The sequence below is a fragment of the Balaenoptera musculus genome, chromosome 10 (genome assembly GCF_009873245.2).
Source record: "Balaenoptera musculus isolate JJ_BM4_2016_0621 chromosome 10, mBalMus1.pri.v3, whole genome shotgun sequence".
NCBI lineage: Eukaryota > Metazoa > Chordata > Mammalia > Artiodactyla > Balaenopteridae > Balaenoptera > Balaenoptera musculus.
Window position 1 is genome coordinate 29,480,413 of NC_045794.1, and position 23,003 is coordinate 29,503,415.

General features: G+C 37.1%; 1 protein-coding gene across 2 annotated transcripts in view; it reads right to left on the minus strand.

Moving 5' to 3' along the window:
- The window catches only part of CPNE8 (copine 8), a 318,962-nt gene that overhangs the window by 275,499 nt on the left and 20,460 nt on the right, over positions 1-23,003 (minus strand). The gene's annotated exons all lie outside the window — the stretch shown is intronic.

Consider the following 23,003-nt stretch of genomic DNA (forward strand, 5'->3'; position numbering starts at 1 on the left):
AATGCTGGAGAGGGTGTGGAGAAAAGGGAACACTCTTGCACTGTGGGTGGGAATGTAAATTGATACAGCCACTATGGAGAACAGTATGGAGGTTCCTTAAAAAACTAAAAATAGAACTACCATATGACCCAGCAATCCCACTACTGGGCATATACCCTGAGAAAAGCATAATTCAAAAAGAGTAATGCACCAAAATGTTCATTGCAGTTCTGTTTACAATAGCCAGAACATGGAAGCAACCAAAGTGTCCATCATCGGATGAATGGATAAAGAAGATGTGGCACATATATACAATGGAATATTACTCAGCCATAAAAAGAAATGAAATGGAGGTGTTTGTAATGAGGTGTATGGAGTTAGAGTCTGTCATACAGAGTGAAGTAAGTCAGAAAGAGAAAAACAAGTACAGTATGCTAACACATATATATGGAATCTAAGGGAAAATAAAGGTCATGAAGAACCTAGTGGCAAGACGGGAATAAAGACACAGATCTACTAGAGAATGGACTTGAGGATATGGGGTGGGGGTGGGGTGAGATGTGACAGGGTGAGAGAGTGTCATGGACATATATACACTACCAAATGTAAAATAGCTAGCTAGTGGGAAGCAGCCGCATAGCACAGGGAGATCAGCTCGGTTTTTTGTGACCACCTAGAGGGGTGGGATAGGGAGGGTGGGAGGGAGGGAGATGCAAGAGGGAAGAGATATGGGAACATATGTATATGTATAACTGATTCACTTTGTTATAAAGCAGAAACTAACACACCATTGTAAAGCAATTATACTGCAATAAAGATGTTTAAAAAAAAATTGTAAAAGCAACTATAGCTACAATAAACAGTAAAGGGATAAACGAAGATGTAAAATATGACATCAAAAACACGAAATATGGAGAAGTGGAGTAAAAAATGTAGATCTTTTAGAATGTGTTTGAACTTAAATGATTATCAGTTTAAAGCAAGTACATATAATTATAGGTCAAGATACCTGAACCCCATGGTAACCACAAATCAAAAACCTACAACAGATTCACAGAAACCAAAAAGAAAGGAACTCAATCATACTACAAAAGAAAATCATGAAACCACAATGGGAAAAAGAAAAAGAAGAGGAAATGAACAAAGAACCAAAAACAACTGGAAAACAAAAAAATAAAAATGGCAATAAGTACATACCTATCAATAATTACTTTAACTGTCAATGGACTAAATGCTCCAAACAAAACAGTGTCTTATTAGATAAAAAATTAAATAAATAAAAAAGAACCTGCAATATGCTACCTACAAGAAATTCACTTCAGCGCAAAAGACACACACAGAATGAAAGTGAGGTGATAGAAAAAGTTATTTAATGAAATGGAAATGAAAGAAAGCAGAAATAGCAATACTTATATCAAACAAAGAAGATTTTGAAATAAATACCCTAAAGAGAGACATTATTATAATTATATTATATTATATTGTATTATATTATAAAGAGCATTATATTATGATAAAACGATTGATAGAAGAAGAGAAAATGACACTCATTAACATATATGCACCCAGTACAGGAGCACCTAAATATATAAAGCAAATACTAACAGACATGAAGGAGAAATCAACAATAATACAATAAGAGTAGGAGATTTTAACACCCCATTGACATCAGTGGACAGATCATCAAGACAAAAAATCAGTCAGGCAACAGAGGTCCTAAATCATGCAATAGACCAGTTGGACTTAATGATATCTATAGGATATTACATCCAAAAACAGCAGAACACACATTCTTGTCAAGCGCGTATGGAACATTCTTCAAGACAGACCACATACTAGGTCACAAAACAAGCCTCATCAAATTTAAGAGAATAGAAATATCAAGGCTCACTTCTGACCACAATGGTATGAAACTAGATATCAACTATAGAAAGAAAAATGGGAAAAGAACAAACACGCGCAGACTAAACAACATGTTACTAAAAAAAATCAATGGGTCAATAATGAAATCAAAAAAGAAATTAGAAAATGCCTAGAGAGAAATGAAACGAAAACATTACTTTACAAAATCTATGGAATGTAGCAAAAGCAGTTCTAAGAGGGAAGTTCATAGTGATACAGGCCTTCTTCAAGAAACAAGAAAAATCTCAAATAAACAACCTAACCTACCACCTAAACGAATTAGAAAAAGAACAAGCACAAAGTCAGCAGAAGAAAAGAAATAATAAAGATCAGAAAGGAAATAAATGAAATAGAGATTTTAAAAAAAATAGAAAAGATCAATAAAACCAAGAGCTGGTTTTTTGAAAAAAAAAAAAAAAAAAAAAAAAAACTGACAGATCTCTAGCCAGGCTCACCAAGAAGAAAGGGAGGATGCAAATTTAAAAAAATAAGAAATGAAAGAGGAAAAATAGTAACCAATACCACAAAAATACAAAAAAAAAGAGATGAGAACACTATGAATAGCTATATGCCAACAAAATGAACAACCTAGAAGAAATGCACAAATTTCTAGAAACATACAGCCTGCCAAGACTGAGTCAAGAAGAAAGAAACAATTTGAACAGACCAATCACTAGAAGTGAAATAGAATCTTTAATTTAAAAAATAAAACAAAACAAAACAAAACAAAACAAACAAAACTCCCTGCACACAAAAATTCAGGACCAGATAGCTTCACTGGGGAGTTATACCAAACATATAAGGAAGCATTATACCTATCTTTCTCAAACCATCCCAAAAAATTGAAGAGGAAAGAATACTCCCAAGTTCATTCTACAAGGCCACCATTACCATGACACCAAAACAAGACAAAGCCACTACAAAAAAGAAAATTACAGGCCTATATTTTTGATGAATATAGATGCAAAAATCCTCAAAATATTAGCAAACCGAATACAACAATATGTAAAAAGGATCATACACCATGATCAAGTTGGATTCATTCCAGGATCACAAGGATGGTTGTACATTTGCAGATCAATCAACGTGATACACCACATTAACCAAAGGAAAGACAAATACCACATGATCATCACAACAGATGCAGAAAAAGCATTTGACAAAATTCAAAATCCAATCATGATAAAACTTCTCATCAAAGTGATTATAGTGCGAACATATCTCAACATGGTAAATGCCACTTATGACAAACCCACAGTCAACATCATACTCAAGAGTGAAGAGATGAAAGCCTTCCCACTAAATTCAGGAACAAAACAAGGATGCCCACTCTATCACTTCTATTTAAAATAGGATTGAAAGTCCTAGCCACATCAATCAGACAGGAAAAAGAAATAAAAGTGTATCAAAAAAGGAAGGGAAGAGGTAAAACTGTCATTATTTACATGACATGATACTCTATATAGAAAACCCTAGTGTCCACACAAAAACAATTAGAACTAAGAAATTACTTCAGCAAGGTGCCAAGATCCAAAATTAATACACAGAAATATCATAAAGAGAAAGTTAAAAAATCCCATTTAAAACTGCATCAAAAAATATTTATGAATAAATTTAACCAAGGAACTGAAAGACCTAACTTGAAAAACTATAAAACATTGATAAAGGAAATTAGAGATGATTCAAAAAATGGAAAGATACACCATGCTCTTAGATTGGAAGAATTAATATTGTTGAAATAGCCATACTACAAATTTAAAGCAATCTACAAATTAATGCAGTCCCTATCTAAATACTCATGACATTTTTCACAGAACTAGAACAAATAATCCTAAAATTTCTATGGAACTACAAAAGGTCCCAAATTGCCAAAATAATCCTGAGAAAAAAGAACAAAGCTGGAGATATAACCTTTCCAGACTTCACACTGTACTACAAAGCTACAGTAATCCAAACAACATGGTACTGGCACAAAAACAGACATATAGATCAAGGGAAGAGAATGCAGAGTCCAGAAATAAATCCACGCACCTATAATCAATTAATCTAAGACAAAGGAGGTAAGAATATACAGAGAAAAGACAGTCTCTTCAACAAGTGGTGTAGGGAAAGTTGGACATCTACATTTAAAACAATGAAATTAGAATATTCCCTCATACCATATACAAAAGTACACTCAAAATGGTTTAAAGACCTAAATTTAAGACATGACACCACATAACATCTAGAAGAGAACACAGGCAAAATATTATCTAACATAAATCACAGCATTATTTTCTTAGCTCTGTTTCTTAAGGCAAAAGAAACAAAAGCAAAAATTAAAAAATGGGACCTAATCAAACTTAAAAGCTTTTGCACAGTAAAGGAAGCCATCAACAAAACATAAAGACAACCTATGCAATGGGATAAAATATTTGCAAATGTGTAAACGACAAGGGATTTATATTCAAAATATACAAGCAGCTCATACAACTCAATATCAAAGAAAATCATCAACTCATTAAAAATGGGCAGAATACTTAAATATAAATTTTTCCAAAGAAGACATACAGATGGCTAACAGGTACATGAAAAGATGCTTAATATGGCAAATTATTAGAGAAATGCAAATCAAACCCTAATGAGGTATCACCTCACACCTGTCAGAATGGCTATCATCAAAAAGTCTATAAATAAAAAATGCTGGAGAGGATGTGGAGGAGAATCCTCATACACTGTTGGGTGGCAATGTAAATTTGTACAGCCACTATGGAGAACAGTATGGAAGTTCCTTAAAAAAACTAAAAATAGAACTACCATATGATAGAGCAATTCCACTCCTGGGTATATATCCAGAAAAAATGAAAACTCTAATTCAAAAAGATACATGCACCCCAGGGTTCACAGCAGCATTATTTCCAAGTCCAAGTGCCCATCAACAGACAATTAACTTAAGAAGATGTGAATATATATATATATGTATACTCAGACATAAAAAAGAATGAAATATTGCCATTTGCAGCAACATAGATGGACCTAGAGAATATTATGCTTAGTGAAATAAGTCAGACAGAGAAAGACAAATACTATATGATATCATTTTATGTGGAATCTAAAAAATAATACAAATGAATCTCTATACAATAGAGAAATCCACTCACAGACATAGAAAATAAACTTATGGTTACCAAAAAGGACAAGGAGTGGGGGAGGGACAAATTAGGAGTATGGGATTAACAGAAACAAAGTACTATACATAAAATAGATAAGCAACAAGAATTTGTTGTATAGCACGGGAACTGTACCTAATATCTTGTAATGACCTATAATGGAATATTACCTGCAAAAAATAAAGAGAAAAGAAAACTGAATGACTATGCTTTATACCTGAAACTAACACAAGACTGTAAATCAACTATACTTCAGTATTTTAAAAAATGATATTACTGCACCTTCCCAGGGGTATGTCAACAGCAACTTTTTAACAGTATTGGTCAGGGCTCTGTGTAGACAGCAGTGAAAGATTTACTGGGATGGCAACTGAGGTCATTCACTCGGAGAGGTGCACTTGAGTTCCTCCTCTCCAGGCAGGGGGCACCACGCTTGCAGAGAGAAAGCAAGTTTCAAGAATTAATATTTTGAGTGGAAAAACCGAGGAAAATACTGGACTTCCATCTCGTCTAAATGATCATAACATGGATATTAATGGATACATGGCATACATATGTATGTATATATTTAAACAAATGCACAGAGATATCTGGTTGGTATGAACTATCACTGGGTAAAATATGGGGTGATGAGTACATTCTCTTTTGTTGTTTTCAATGCTATTCAGTTTTTTTGTGTGTGTTTTTACAATGAGCATGAGCACTTTTTCAAAAATTATAGATGTTTTTATAGCCTTCACTATCTTCATGATGTGCTCCACTGTTTTCCAACTATTTCTGTTGAATGCCACTATAAAAATGAGAGTTCTTGCTAAGAGATGGGGAATGTCTATCCTCATTTATAATGCAAAGTACAGAGAGATTAACTAATTTATCTGAACTCTCATGGTTGTTAATATATGGACCTGCAGTTTAAATCCAGATCTTTCCATCTCTAAACTTGTGCTGTGCTCAATACATTACACCATTTCCCTAATTATGTTACAACACTTGAGATTGTGTATCATCATTTTCCTCAGTCTCTCCTGCTGCCTACTCTAAAAGCAGTAACCACTTTCAGCTCACTTACCAACAGCTAGGTGGGCAATGAGCTTCACTTATTTTAAACAATTAGCTAGATTAGCAGTCTTTCAGGGTTTATCACTTTTCCCAGAGTCAATGCACGAGGCATGCTTGTAGGTAACAATCACCTGTCCAAAAACTAAGAGCTGATGACTGTGATAGATCCACAAATCACCACCAAGTAGAAAGCTGTAGACTAACATTACTCTGTCCAATATCAGCTCAGACGTTTCTGCCTTCCAAAAACCACTCCCGAATTATGTTGGTCACATCCCTAGGTTTTCCAACTCTTTGCTTCTTTGTTTATTAGCTGTTAAGAAATATATTGTTTCTACGTGGGGAAAAAGTAATGTGTCTTCAGGCTCAACACTTCAAAAGAAAATCTTTATCTATATGCAAAGTTGTTTTTGGCAGCTCTCTTTAAGATTTATCAATCAATACGTAGGCTAATTCCAACGTGAAAAATAATATTCCTATAAACGTAAGACTAGGTTGGCAGTATTTTGTTTGGTTTTGTCCTCCAGATTTTAAGTAATATCTTCTGTAATTTCTTTGGATCATTGATCATTGAACAAATCAAATGTCTTTAAGAGCAATCTGAGCTTTGCAGAATCAACATCAGAATTGAAACAGAAGAAGGAATTAATCTGGAAAGGAAATTTATTTGTAAGCATAAATGGCCAGCTGAGATAGGGAGACTGAAAATCATTTTCTAATATGCATTTGTTACCCTTGTCACAGATAATTAGACCAGAAATTTGCCCCAACTCAAAAATACTCTTCTAGAAAAGAAAAAAGAAAAGAAAAGCTCGATAGTAACTATGAACCCATGCTACCATTCCTAAAAATAACTGAGTGAAACAGGCACAAATCTCCTTATTCAGCCATGTCTTCTTCATCTAGACTTTATACAATTGATTTTTTTAAATCAAATGCTGTTACATTCTTTCCTGCATTGGTGCCTACCAATCATGGTTCCCATTCATCTGGGATTCTCGACTTTCCTTTCTTCAACTTTACATTGAATAAATAATTATCAAGCACTTTCTATATACAATACACTGTACTAGATACTAAGAAAAAGGTGAATAAGACACATTCCTATCCTATAGGAATTTCTAATTAATAATCATCTGATATTCTTTCAAATGTTTATTCAACAAATACCAAATTACTAAGTGACAGAAAAAGGATTTGTTGTTGGAGATTGTGATGTGAACACGTGAGCTCAAGGCCCTTGTTATTTATATTCCATCGAGGGGACAGATTTGAAAACAAGTATGTGCAATAAAATGTGGAATGTGTATAATATATTCATTACAGATTATAGAAAAGGAGGAATGGTCAATTATCTCTGAAAGATCAGGAAAAGTCTTCATAGTGAGAGTGATGCTTGAACTATCAGTAGAGTCTATAGAGTGAGATAACAAAGTGAGGCAGAACTATTCCCAAAAGAACTAAGGTGTGAGCATCATGGTTCCCTCAGGAAATGCAAGTGGTCTGAAATGGCTTAGAGTTTAGCAGAAAATTTAGACAGGAAAGTGGGGAGAAAGAACGGGGTAGGACATGGAGTGAAAGAAATGAAGCAGAAAAGCTAGGTCAGTGTTTGGAAGATCCAGATGTACTTATTACCCAGGCAATTAAAGTGTTGTAAGCAAAAGAGTAAGAGTATGATGATATCTGCCCATTTTGAACAGGGCTCTAGCAGCCCAATGTAAAGGATTCACGGCAGGGAGGTTGGCCAAAGCAAGATGTGAGGTTGGAAGAGTCAAGGAACTTGTGCCATGGTGTCTGCAGGAGTCAGGCCTGAAACTGCTCAGAAGTAGAGTTGTCAGCCGTGTAAAAGGGATAATGTAGAAGCACAAGAGGCAGGAAGTGAGGGCTGGAGGCTCAACTGACAGGAATTCTTCTAGGGTAGTGGGGCATAGAGAAAATGGTGGGGAGGACTTATTCCCTTGTAGGGAAGGAAACTGACATTCTCAGGAGTGCCCATATGTAATTTGGAAAATCTCTGAAGCACTTCTGATTATTATAACCCTCGTATAGAATAGCGGGTTTAGACCATGCCCCCCAAAATGAAAGTGATACAACAACATAATAATTTTATTTTTTAAATCACAGCATTTTATATGTGTGCTGAAAATGTTCATCAATCATCGTCATCATCATCACCATGTGTTAAAACTATTTCATCCATTTATTATCCTCATTGAAATAAAGTAGCTTTATAATTTTTTTTTTTAATTTATACTTAGGACCACTACTGAGTCAGTGTCTCTGAAAAAAAAGCAGGGCCTAAACATTTTAGATTAAATATACTCAACTGAGCTCTTAGATACTTCAGCTGTGTTACAAGCACTTAGGAAATCCAACAAAACTTTATAACCAGACAAGTGTAAGAAACGATGTGATTGATGTATAGCAACTTGACTTAAGTAAACATGCTCATTTCTTTTTTACTTGTGCACATGAAAACAAGTTCTGGTTTTAGTTTTTTTTTTTTTTTTCCTTTTCCCATAGAAAACATTGTTTCCTCTTCCATCTCTCCATTTTCGACCTTTTTAAGTTGAATTTAGACTTTTCTAAAATTTGGTTTTACCACTTTCTGACACAAAATTAAAATTGGTGGAAATCTACTGCTTCTTGAAGAGGTCAGGCCACCAAAAAGCTGTTCTTACCCTGGATTACACCCAAGTGAAACCATTATGTCCTACTGCACTTTATCGGTTCACCAAGTAACTTATTAGAAACATCTTCCCCCAGGACAAAATCTTCCTTGGTCAAAGATATGCTCATTTATTTTCCTATTTAGATATGTTACACAGAATATCATACGTATGAATTCTACTACTTCTCTGGGTTTTTTAAATTATTATTATTTTATCCCAATTTAAATAAGCAAATCATCTGTCCACATTTAGAAAGTACTAAGTGCCCAGTTCTAAAACTATATAGCTTTGCTCCGCTTGGAGACAAGGTAAGTTCATTTGAAATTATTTGTTTCTTTTTTCTTTAAAACGTTATAGGATGTTTCATATAAACTAAGAAAGATTGATTGATTATGCTTTTTCTAAATTGTACTGCTAAAATGAATCATTTTAATGCTCATATATACATATACATATATATATATGTGTGTATATATATATATATATATATATATATATATAAACTAATATTTTTAAGAGTGTAGGTATACAAAAATTCCTGGTGTCCAAATTCATTCCTCCAGTCTGTCCATCAGGCAGCAGATATTTATTGAAAAGCTTCCATGTGCAAAGCACACAGGTTTTATGAAAAATCACTAATAAAATAAATATGCACTCTTAAAATTGGTAGGTGAGATGGAACATCCAAAAATCTAAGCAATCATAAGTCAGAATAAAATAAAAGTGTAAGAAACATGGTGTGGGAACTCAAAAGAAGGAACAATTAATTCCAGTTGTGGGAGTCTAGTAAAACATCATGAGTTACTGTGAGTTATACCTTCACAAACAATGATAGGCACAGAAATTGTTGGGGAGAAGGGGAGATTTCAGCCCAAAGGAAAGTACCAACAATGGTGGAAAGTGAAAGTTACACACAAGAGTTTTGGCAATTAGCAAGTACTCCACTTTGACTAGAGTCCATGTCTGAGACATGACTGGAAGGGGATATGTGGCCAGGATGAGGAAAGATCCTGAACACCATGTTAAGGTGCTTGGACCCATTCTGTAAGCAAAGGGGAAACACTGAAAGTTTCTGCAAAGGAAAATCACACAATTCAACATTCATTTGGGAAATTAACTGCACAACATGGGAAGAATAGACCAAAGTCATGAATTCTGGAGTCACAGAGAATAATTCAGAGAATACTTTAATAGTCTGGGGTAAAGTGACAGCTTCCTGAACAAGAATGGTGGCAGCAGGAATAGAAAGGGAAGTGACCAATACTCTGAACTGCTGAATAGATAAGTTTCAGTGACTGATCAGTCAGTAAGTCAAAGATTAACACAATAAAAAAGTAACAGTTTACATGCTACATTTACTAGATTTCAAAAGTCAACTATTGCACTCTTTCCCACAAAGCCCAGATATTCCCTAAAAATCTTTCTAGGTACTATTTCAGGCAGCCAACATTTACTAACAACTAACCAGGTAACACAAGATTGAACCCATTTGCCCTCTCCAACATAAGCCCTATATTTGCCATAGAGATATAAATGGTGGTGGGGGGGGGAGGGGTAACATATTACAAAAGTAAATTGCAAGAAAGGTACAGATATCTATCAATATCAAATGTTCATTTTCAGGATGAAGAAAACTAGCTATAGATCCCTATTGAGAGGAAAAACTAGAACAGCAACAACAGAACTTGACATCCCTTTGGGGGAATATTAAGCGAAATGAGGACTTTGAAGTAGGAAGTAGTTGGCATTATTCTAAGTCTACGTTAATATTCCTCTAAAAACTCAGACACTAGAATTAGAGCCTAAGTTTTCAAATGTGCATTGACGATCACAACACTCCCTTAAATCAGAGCATGTTTACATTTTATTTCAAGGTCCTGCTTCTAGCATCATAGAATTACCAAGTTCCAAGTGACATCCCAGGTCAACTAGAAAAAGGATTCAACCTGCCATAGGAACTAATGCCCAGAGAAGTGGTGAGGTTGTCAAAGGTCACAGAGCCAGTGTCAGAAACAGAATGAAAGCTCAGGGATTTCCACTATACTTGCTGACATATTCCATGAGGAAAGAAGAAGTCATATAAATGACATTCATGACTTAATTTATGACTTATTAAATGACAAAATGACTTAATTTAAATTATGAGACAAATATTGAGTTGAAAATCAATCTTTTAGCTAGTATATTTCAAGCTTCACTCCAAATATATTTTTAAATTTACTAACTTAATTTAGCAACTAAGAGAAGCATTCACTAATAACTTAATATTGATTGTGCCTCCTTTTCCCAATGCCTACCAAAAGCCTTTGGATGAAACCACCAGCATAAAAATCAATTGCAATCAACTTTCTTAATAGTTCTGCTTTCACAATTAATTTGAAAGTTGAGATATCAAGGTAAATCAGAAAATAAGCTATGTCCAAAATAGTAGGTAATTTAGAAATGCTTAGCAAATGAAGTTATTATTCTGATACAGTTCTCAAGTATCGCTTAGTCTCCATAGTGCTCGCTCTACTAGCTCTCTCTCTCTCTCTTATATTCTTTGCTCTATATCTGGGAAACATGAAAACCTATTGAAGACATTAAAGAAGAATGATTGATATTTCAACTACCTAGAAAACCACAGATAATACGATACTCCCTTTATGGGAGTTCATTTACATAAAAAAAAAGGTTTGAAAGAATGCCCACAGAATTATACACATTGAGAAACAAACTTCTCAAAATGATTCTAAAACCACTATTATGCTAAGGCTGAGAAGTGTGTTGGTTTTAACCAGTTATGACAAATATAAATGTATCTGGTTCATTACACTCTTTAACATTTAAGATCATTCTCTTTTTTTTAATTAATTTATTTTATTTTATTTATTTTATTTTTGGCTGTGTTGGGTCTTCGTTGTTGCACAGGGGCTTTTCTCTACTTGAGGAGAGCAGGGGCTACTCTTCATTGCAGTGCACGGGCTACTCATTGCGGTGGCCTCTCTTGTTGTGGAGCATGGGCTCTAGGTATGCAGGCTTCAGTAGTTGTGGCATGCTGGCTCAGTAGTTGTGGCTTGCAGGCTCCAGAGCACAGGCTCAGTAGTCGTGGCACACAGGCTCAGTAGCTCTGCAGCATGTGGAGATTCCCAGCCACTGCGTCACCAGGGAAGCCCTAAGATCATTCTTAATAAATCTAATGCATCACTTGTTACTTATTATATACGTATTTATATGTATATATATATACACACATATATGTACACAGAGAGAAAGAGAGCAGCTAATTAGCAAAGTAGAAAATATTGACTTTATAAATTCATGTCACAACTCAGAATACTATGTGACATTTTCAATATCTAAGTAATTATTTTATTTACATAGAATTCTGAAGAACAATTCAATTAATTTTCCTGCACCTTTCATTTGCCAAGTCCATCATCCTTTCTCCAGCATTTAGCTTTCATATCACCTTGTCTTTTGGTTTCTAGTTAAATAGTCCTCTCCTTACTCAATTTCCCATATCTTCATTAGGTAACTCAGCAGTGAAAAAAGGTAAGAATCAATACTTGGAAAATAAACATTAAATTGTCAAAGTTTAAGTCACACATTTGAATTGTTCTCCCCACAGTCTCACCAACTGGTGACAGAAAAAATACAAAACAATTCCATATACCCCTTTGTGATAGTATTGATAATCATATATTATAATGATCTCTCCCAGCTTTGTAATTTGTCTTCAGTCACCAACACCTAGATTCTGATAGGAAAGACCTCCACCCTTATATCCTAAAATAAGGAAATTATGGACACAACTTTTTAAATGAAAAATCAAGCAAGAGTCATGGGGAGAGTGGCCAAAGTAGCGGAGTAGAAAGAACCTGACTCACCTCCTCTCACAAGCACACCAAAATCACAACTACCTGCAGAACAAACATTGATAAAAAAGACTAGAACCTAGCAGAAAAGATCTTCTAGAACTAAAGATGTAAAGAAGGAAACAAAATGAAATGGGTTTGAGGGGCAGACTCATGATATAATCAAATCCCATACCCCATGGGTGGGCAACCCACAAACCGGAGAATAATTATATTACAGAGGGTCTCCCACAGGAGTGAGAGCTCTGAGCACCACATTATGTTTCCTGGCCTGGGGGTCCAGCACCAGGAAGACAAGGCCCCAGAACATTTGGCTTTAAGGCTAGTGGGGTTTTAATTTCAGAAGCCCCACAGGACTGGGGGAATAGAAACTTCACACTTAAAGGGCACACACAAAATCTCACTTGCACTGGGACCCAGAGCATAAGCAATATCTTGATAAGAGACTGGGCCAGACCTGCCTGCTGGTCTTGCAGAGTCTCCCAGAGAGGCAGTGGGTGGCTGTGGCTCACTGGGGGACACAGACACCGGTGACACACATATTGTGGAATATTCAACAAGGTGAACACTCCTGGAGGCTGACATTGCATCATTAGCACCAAGTCCTGGCCCCACACAATAGCCAGTAGGCTCCAGTACTGAGACACCTCAGGCCAAACAACTCATTGGGCAGGAACACAGACCCACCCATCAGCAGACAGGATGCCTAAAGTCTTCCTGAGCCCACAGCTGCCTACAGACATGTCCCTAGACAACACCCTGCCTACATGAGGGCCAAGCCCCAGCTCCACCCACCAGTAGGCAGGCACTAGTCTCTCCTGCAAGGAAGCCTGAACAAACCTCTAGACCAGCCCAAAGGACAGACACCAGAAGCAAGAAAACTATGATCCCATAACACAAGACAGACCCTAGCCTAGGACCAACTGGGCCCTGGTCCTGCCCACTAGCAGGCCAACACCACCTTTGGTATACCCAAGACCACATACCCAACTGTGTCAGAAACTGGCCTTCCCGTACCAACGATCTGAAATGAGCTCTAGGATCCCTGGGCCCTGAAGCCAGACTCCAGAAACTGGCCCTGCCTGCCAGTAGACTGACACTAACCCCATGATCTGGCTTCAACTGTCAGTGGATGGGCAACAGCCCCAGAGTCTGTGGGACCCTAACTCCACCCATCAGTGAGGTAGCACTACCCCTGAGGCTTCCTAGGGTTCCACAACCAGCCACCTCATGACCACGCTGTGCTAAACATCAGCCAACAACATCCACACATGGCAGGACCTGGCAACCAACCACACTAGGGGACAACCAAGCCTACAAGACCACCAACATAGTCATTCTGCCACAACAGAAGGACCCACACAGCATTCTCAGGGAGAACTCCTAGAGCATATAGCTTGGGTGACAAGAGAGAAGTGCATCCTGGAACACACTGGACATCTCCTAGAGGGCCACTTCTCCAAGGTCAAGAAACATATAACATACCACAGACTTAAAAATAAAAATAGCAATTTAGACAAAATAGGTAGCAGAGGAATACATTCCAGCCAAAGGAACAAGATACAATTTCAGAAGAAGAGCTAAATGAAGTGGAAATAGTCAGTCTACCTGAGAAAGAGTTCAGAGTAATGATCCTAAAAATGCTCAAAGAACTTGGGAGAAGAGTAGATGCACAGAGCTAGAAGTTAGAAATTTTCAACAAAGAGTTAGAAAATATAAAGGACAAACAGAGATAAAGCACACAATAACTGAAATGAAAAATACACTAGAAGGAAATAATAGTAGACTAAATGATAGACAAGTAGACAAGAACGGATCAGTGAGCTGGAAGACAAACCAGTGGTAATCACTGCCACTGAATAGAAAAAATAAAAAAGAATGAAAAGAAATAAGGAAAGTTTAAGAGACCTCTGGAACAACATCAAGAACACTAATATTTGCATTATAGGGGACCCAGAAAGAGAGAAATGGCCCAAGAAAATATTTGAAGCGATAATAGCTGAAAAATTCCCTAACTGGGGAAAAGAAACAGGACCCCAGTCCAAGAAGCACAGAGTCCCATAAAGGATTAACCTGAACAGGAATACAACAAGACACATTGTAATCAAAATGACAAAAATTAAAGATAAAGAGAGAATACTAAAAGCAGCAAGGGAAAAGCAACAAATCACATACAGGTGAACTACCATAAGACTACCAACTGATGTTTAAGCAGAGACTCTGCAAGCCATTCATTAGACAAGACATGGAAGCAACCTAAGTGTCCATCAATGGATAAATGGTTAAAAAAGATGTGGTATATATACACAATGGAATATTACTCAGCCATAAAAAAGAACGAAATGCCATTTGAGCAACATGGATGGACCTAGAGATTATCATACTAACTGAAGTCAGACAGAGAAAGACAAATATCATATTATGTCACATATATATTGTATACATATATCATATATATAAAGCTGAATCACTTTGCTGTACATCTGAAACTAACACATTAAAAATCAACTATATTTCAATAAAAAATTTTAAAAATAAAGTGAAGAAAGAAAAAAACCTACAACAAAGAATGCTGTACCCAAAAATGCTCTCATCCAAATTTGATGCAGAAGTCAAAAGCGTTACAGATAAGCTAAAGTTAAAAGAATTCAGTACCACCAAACCAGCTTTACAAGAAATGTTACAGGAAATTCTACAGGTGAAAAAGAAAAGGCTACAACTAGAAACAAGAAAACAATGAAATAAAAAAGCTCACTGGTAAAACCAAACATACAAGAAAGGTAGGAAATCACCCACACACTAAACTAGTAGGGAGGTTAAAGACAAAAGTCGTAAAAACACCAGTATCCACAATAAGCAGTTAAGGGATACACAAAAAAATTAGATGTAAAATATGATATCAAAAACAGTAATCATGAGGGGCAGAAAGTACAAAGGCAGGGTATTTAAAATGCATTTGAAGCAATAGAAATTAAGGAAATAATCCCATTAACTGTTGCAACAGAAAGAATAAAATACCTAGGAATAAACCTACCTAAGGAGGTAAAAGGCCTGTACTCAGAAAACTATAAGACACTGATGAAAGAAAGTAAAGATAGTACAAACAGATGGAGAGATATACCATGTTCTTGGACTGGAAGAATCAATACCATGAAAATGACTATACTACCCAAAGCAATCTACAGATTCAATGCAAGCCCTATCAAATTATCAATGGCATTTTTTACAGAAGTAGAGCAAAAATATCTTAAAATTTGTATGGAGACACAAAACACCCCAAATACCCAAAGCAATCTTGAGGGAAAAAAATGGAGCTAGAGGAATCAGACTCCCTGACTTCAGACTATACTACAAAGCTACAGTAATCAAGACAGTATGGTACTGGCACAAAAACAGAAACATAGATCAATGGAACAAGATAGAAAGCCCAGATATAAACCCATGCACCTATGGTCAACTAATCTATGACAAAGGAGGCAAGGATATACAACTGAGAAAAGACAGGCTCTTCAATAAGCAGTGCTGGGAAAACTAGACAGCTACATGTAAAAGAATGAAATTACAACACTCCTTAACACCATACACAAAAATAAACTCAAAATGGATTAAAGACCTAAATGTAAGACAAGACACTATAAAACCCTTAGAGGAAAACATAGGAAGAACACTCTTTGATATAAATCACAGCAAGATCTTTTTTGACCCACCTCCTAGAGAAATGGAAATAAAAACAAAAATAAACAAATGGGACCTAATGAAACTTAAAAGCTTTTGCACAGCAAAGGAAACTATAAGCAAGACACAAAGACAACCCTCAGAATGGGAGAAAATATTTGCAAATGAATCAACAGACAAAGGATTAATCTCCAAAATATATAAACAGCTCATGTAGCTCAATATTAAAAAAAAAAAAAACAATCAAAAAATGGGCAGAAGACCTAAATAGACACTACTCCAAAGAAGACATATAGATGGCCAAGAGGCATATGAAAAGCTGCTCAACATCACTAATTATTAGAGAAATTCAAATCAAACCTACAATGAGGTATCACCTCATACCAGTCAGAATGGCCATCATCAAAAAAATCTACAAGCAACAAATGGTCGAGAGGGTGTGGAGAAAAGGGAACCCTCCTGCACTGTTGGTGGGAATGTAAATTGATACAGTTACTATGGAGAACAGTATGGAGGTTCCTTAAAAAACTAAAAATAGAATTACCATATGACACAGCAATCCAAAACTACTGGGCATGTACCCAGAGAAAACCATAAATCAAAAAGACACATGCACCCCAATGTTCATTGCAGCACTATATACAATAGCAAGGTCATGGAAGCAAGCTAAATGCCCATCAACAGACAAATGGATAAAGAAGATGTGGTAGAGGGCATTGGAACCCAAGGGAGTATACTTGGTGGAGTAGCAACGATCTGGTGATGATAGAGCCTGGAAAATGCATCTGGAGGAATTAAGTTTTGTGACAGAACACTTAAGCTGTTGGGTAATCAACTAGAGCGAACTCCCCGACCAAAGGTTAAGCTGGAAGAAGATGGCGGAAGAGTAAGACACAGAGATCACCTTCCTCCCCACAGATACATCAGAAATACATCTACACGTGGAACTGCTCCTATAGAACACCCACTGAACACTGGCAGAAGATGTCAGACCTCCCAAAAGGCAAGAAACTCCCCATGTACCTGGGTAGGGTAAAAGAAAAAATAAACAACAGAGACAAAAGAATAGGGATGGGACCTGCACCAGCGGGAGGGAGCTGTGAAGGAGGAAAGGTTTCCACACACTAGGAAGCCCCTTCACTGGTGGACACTGTGAGTGGCAGAGGGGGGAAGCTTTGGAGCCAAGGAGGAGAGCACAGCAACAGGGGTGTGGAGGGCAAAGCAGAGAGATTCCCGCACAGAGGAGCGGTGCCGATCAGCACCCACCAGCCTGAGAAGCTTGTCTGCTCACTGGCTGGGGCGGGCTGGGGCTGGGAGCTGAGGCTCCGGCTTCGGTCGGATTGCAGGGAGAGGACTAGGGTTTGCAGTGTGAACACAGCCTGAAGGGGCTAGTGCGCCACAGCTAGCGGGGAGGGAGTCTGGGAAAAGGTCTGGAGCTGCCGAACAGACAAGAGACTTTTTCTTGCCTCTTTGTTTCCTGGTGCATGAGAAGAGGGGATTCAGAGCACCGCCTAAATGAGCTCCAGAGACCGGCGCGAACCGCGGCTATCAGCGTGGACCCCAGAGACGGGCATGAAATGCTAAGGCTGCTGCTGCCACCACCAAGAAGCATGTGTGAGAGCACAGGTCACTATCCACACCACCCATCCCAGGAGCCTGTGCAGCCCGCCACTGCCAGGGTCCCGTGACCCAGGGACAACTTTCCCGGGAGAACGCACGGCGCACCTCAGGCTGCGGCAACATCACACAGGCCTCTGCCGCCGCAGGTTAGCCCCGCATACGTGCCCTTCCCTCCCCACGGCGTGAGTGAGCCAGAGCCCCTGAAGCAGCTGCTCCTTTAACCCCGTCCAGTCTGAGTGAAGAACAGACACCCTCAGGTGACCTACACGCAGAGGTGGTTCCAAATCCAAAGCTGAAACCAGGGAGCTGTGCGAACAAAGAAGAGAAAGGGAAATTTCTCCCAGCAGCCTCAAAAGCAGCAGATTAAAGCTCCATAAACAACTTGATGTACCTGCAACTGTGGAATACCTGAAAAGACAACAAATCATTCCAAATTGAGGAGATGGACTTTGGGAGCAAGATATATTATTTTTTCCCCTTTTCCTATTTTTGTGAGTGGGTATGTGCATGCTTCTGTGTGAGATTTTGTCTGTATAGCTTTGCTTTCACCATTAGTCCTAGGGTTCTGTCCATCCATTTTTTATTTATTTTTTTTACTTAAATTTTTTTTTCTTTTTTTCGTAATAATTATTTTTTATTTTTATATTTTAATAACTTTATTTTATTTTATCTTACTTTATTTTATTTTATCCTCTTTCTTTTTTTTCTTTCTATTTTTTCTCCCTTTTATTCTGAGCCGTGTGTAAGAAAGGGTCTTGGTGCTCCAGCAAGGCATCAGGGCTGTGCCTCTAAGGTGGGAAAGCCAACTTCAGGACATTGGTCCACAAGAGACCTCCCAGCTCCACATAATACCAAATGACGAAAATCTCCCAGAGATCTCCATCTCAACACCAAGACCCAGCTTCACTCAACGACCAGCAAGCTATAGTGCTCGACACCCTATGCCAAACAACTACCAAGACAGGAACACAGCCACATCCATTAGCAGAGAGGCTGCCTAAAATAATAGTAAGCTCACAGACAACCCAAAACACACCACCAGATGTGGACTTGCCCACCAGAAAGACAAGATCCAACCTCATCCACCAGAACACAGGCACTAGTCCCCTCCACGAGGAAGCCTACACAACCAACTGAACCAACCTTAGCCACTGGGGACGGATACCAAAAACAACAGGAACTACGAAACTACAGCCTGCAAAAAGGAGACCCCAAACACAGTAAGATAAGCAAAATGAGAAGACGGAAAAACACACAGCAGATGAAGGAGCAGGGTCAAAACACACCAGACCTAACAAATGAAGAGGAAATAGGCAGTCTACCTGAAAAAGAATTCAGAATAATGATAGTAAAGATGATCCAAAATCTTGGAAATAGAATAGACAAAATGCAAGAAACATTTAACAAGGCCGTAGAAGAACTAAAGAGGAACCAAGCAACGAAGAAAAACACAATAAATGATATTAAAAATATTCTAGAAGTGATAATAGCAGAATAACTGAAGCAGAAGAAAGGATAACTGACCTGGAAGATAAAATAATGGAAATAACTACTGTAGAGCAGAATAAAGAAAAAAGAATGAAAAGAACTGAGGACAGTCTCAGAGACCTCTGGGACAACATTAAATGCACCAACATTCGAATTATAGGGGTCCCAGAAGAAGAAGAGAAAAAGAAAGGGACTGAGAAAATATTTGAAGAGATTATAGTTGAAAACTTCCCTAATATGGGAAAGGAAATACTTAATCAAGTCCTGGAAGCACAGAGAGTCCCATACAGGATAAATCCAAGGAGAAACATGCCAAGACACATATTAGTCAAACTATCAAAAATTAAATATAAAGAAAATATATTAAAAGCAGCAAGGGAAAAACAACAAATACCACACAAGGGAATCTCCATAAGGTTAACAGCTGATCTATCAGCAGAAACTCTGTAAGCCAGAAGGGAGGGGCAGAACATATTTAAAGTGATGAAGGAGAAAAACCTACAACCAACATTACTCTACCCAGCAAGGATCTCATTCAGATTTGATGGAGAAATTAAAAACTTTACAGACAAGCAAAAGCTGAGAGAGTTCAGCACCACTAAACCAGCTTTACAACAAATGCTAAAGGAACTTCTCTAGGCAAGAAACACAAGAGAAGGAAAACACCTACAATAACAACCCAAAACATTTAAGAAAATGGGAATACGAACATACATATCGATAATTACCTTAAATGTAAATGGATTAAGTGCTCCCACCAAAAGACACAGAATGGCTGAATGGATAAAAAACAAGACGCATATATATGCTGTCTACAAGAGACCCACTTCAGACCTAGGGACACATACAGACTGAAAGTGAGGGGATGGAAAAAGATATTCCATGCAAATGGAAATCAAAAGAAAGCTGAAGTAGCAATTCTCATATCAGACAAAATAGACTTTAAAATAAAGACTATTACAAGAGACAAAGAAGGACACTATATAATGATCAAGGCATCGATTCAAGAAGAAGATATAACAATTGTAAATATTTTTGCACCCAACATAGGAGCACCTCAATACATAAGGCAAATACTAACAGCCATAAAAGGGGAAATCGACAGTAACACAATCATAGTAGGGGATTTTAAAACCCCACTTTCACTAAAGGACAGATCATCCAAAATGAAACTAAATAAGGAAACACAAGCTTTAAATGATACATTAAACAAGATAGACTTAGTTGATATTTATAGGAAATTCCACCCAAAAACAACAGAATACATATTTTTCTCAAGTGCTCATGGAATATTCTCCAGGATAGATCATATCTTGGGTCACAAATCAAGCCTTGGTAAATTTAAGAAAATTGAAATCGTATCAAGTATTTTTTCAGACCACAATACTATGAGACTAGATGTCAATTACCGGAAAAGATCTGTAAAAAATACAAACACCTGGAGGCTACACAATACACTACTTAATAACGATGTGATCACTGAAGAAATCAAAGGGGAAGTCAAAATATACATAGAAACAAATGACAATGGGGTGACAATGACCCAAAATCTATGGGATGCAGCAAAAGCAGTTCTAAGAGGGAAGTTTATAGCAATACAAGCCTACCTCAAGAAACAGGAAACATCTTGAATAAACAACCTAACTTTGCACCTAAAGCAATTAGAGAAAGAAGAACAAAAAAACCCCAAAGTTAGCAGAAGGAAAGAAATCATAAAGATCAGATCAGAAATAAATGAAAAAGAAATGAAGGAAACAATAGCAAAGATCAACAAAACTAAAAGATGGTTCTTTGAGAAGATAAACAAAATTGATAAATCATTAGCCAGACCCATCAAGAAAAAAAGGGAGAAGACTCAAATCAATAGAATTAGAAATGAAAAAGGAGAAGTAACAACTGACACTGCAGAAATACAAAAGATCATGATAGATTACTACCAGCAACTCTATGCCAATAAAATGGACAACCTGGAAGAAATGGACAAATTCTTAGCCATGCACAACCTGCCGAGACAGAACCAGGAAGAAATAGAAAATATGAACAGACCAATCAGAAGCACTGAAATTGAAACTGGGGTTAAAAATCTTCCAACAAACAAAAGCCCAAGACCAGATGGCTTCACAGGCGAATTCTATCAAACATTTAGAGAAGAGCTAAAACCCATCCTTCTCAAACTCTTTCCAAATATTGCAGAGGGAGGAACACTCCCTAACTCATTCTACGAGGCCACCATCACCCTGATACCAAAATCAGACAAAGATGTCACAAAGAGAGAAAACTACAGGCCAATATCACTGATGAACTTAGATGTAAAAATTCTCAACAAAATACTAGCAAACAGAATCCAACAGCACATTAAAAGGATCATACACCATGATCAAGTGGGGTTTATTCCCAGAATGCAAGGATTCTTCAATATATGCAAATCAATCAACGTGATACACCATATTAACAAACTGAAGGAGAAAAACCATATGATCATCTCAATAGACACAGAGAAAGCTTTTGACAAAATTCAACACCCATTTATGACAAAAGCCCTGCAGAAAGTAGGCATACAGGGAACTTTCCTCAACATAATAAAGGCCATATATGACAAACCCACAGCCAACATCGTCCTCAACGGTGAAAAACTGAAACCATTTCCACTAAGATCAGGAACAAGACAAGGGTGCCCACTCTCACCACTATTATTCAACATAGTTTTGGAAGTGTTAGCTACAGCAATCAGAGAAGAAAAAGAAATAAAAGGAATCCAAATCGAAAAAGAAGAAGTAAAGCTGTCACTGTTTGCAGATGATATGATACTATACATAGAGAATCCTGAAGATGCTACCAGAAAACTATTAGAGCTAATCAATGAATTTGGTAAAGTAGCAGGATCCAAAATTAATTCACAGAAATCTCTTGCATTCCTATACACTAATGATGAAAAATCTGTAAGTGAAATTAAGAAAACACTCCCATTTACCATTGCAACAAAAAGAATAAAATATCTAGGAATAAACCTACCTAAGGAGACAAAAGACCTGTATGCAGAAAATTATAAGACACTGATGAAAGAAATTAAAGATGATACAAATAGATGGAGAGATATACCATGTTCTTGGATTGGAAGAATCAACATTGTGAAAATGACCCTACTACCCAAAGCAATCTACAGATTCAATGCAATCCCTATCAAACTACCACTGGCATTTTTCACAGAACTAGAACAAAAAAATTCACAATTTGTATGGAAACACAAAAGACCCCAAATAGCCAAAGCAATCTTGAGAACGAAAAATGGAGCTGGAGGAATCAGGCTCCCTGAATTCAGACTATATCACAAAGCTACAGTAATCAAGACAGTATGGTACTGGCACAAAAACAGAAATATAGATCAATGGAACAGGATAGAAAGCCCAGAGATAAACCCACGCACATATGGTCACCTTATCTTTGATAAAGGAGGCAAGCATATACAGTGGAGAAAAGACAGCCTCTTCAATAAGTGGTGCTAGAAAACTGGACAGTTACATGTAAAAGTATGAAATTAGAACACTCCCTAACACCATACACAAAAATAAACTCAGAATGGATTAAATACCTACATGTAAGGC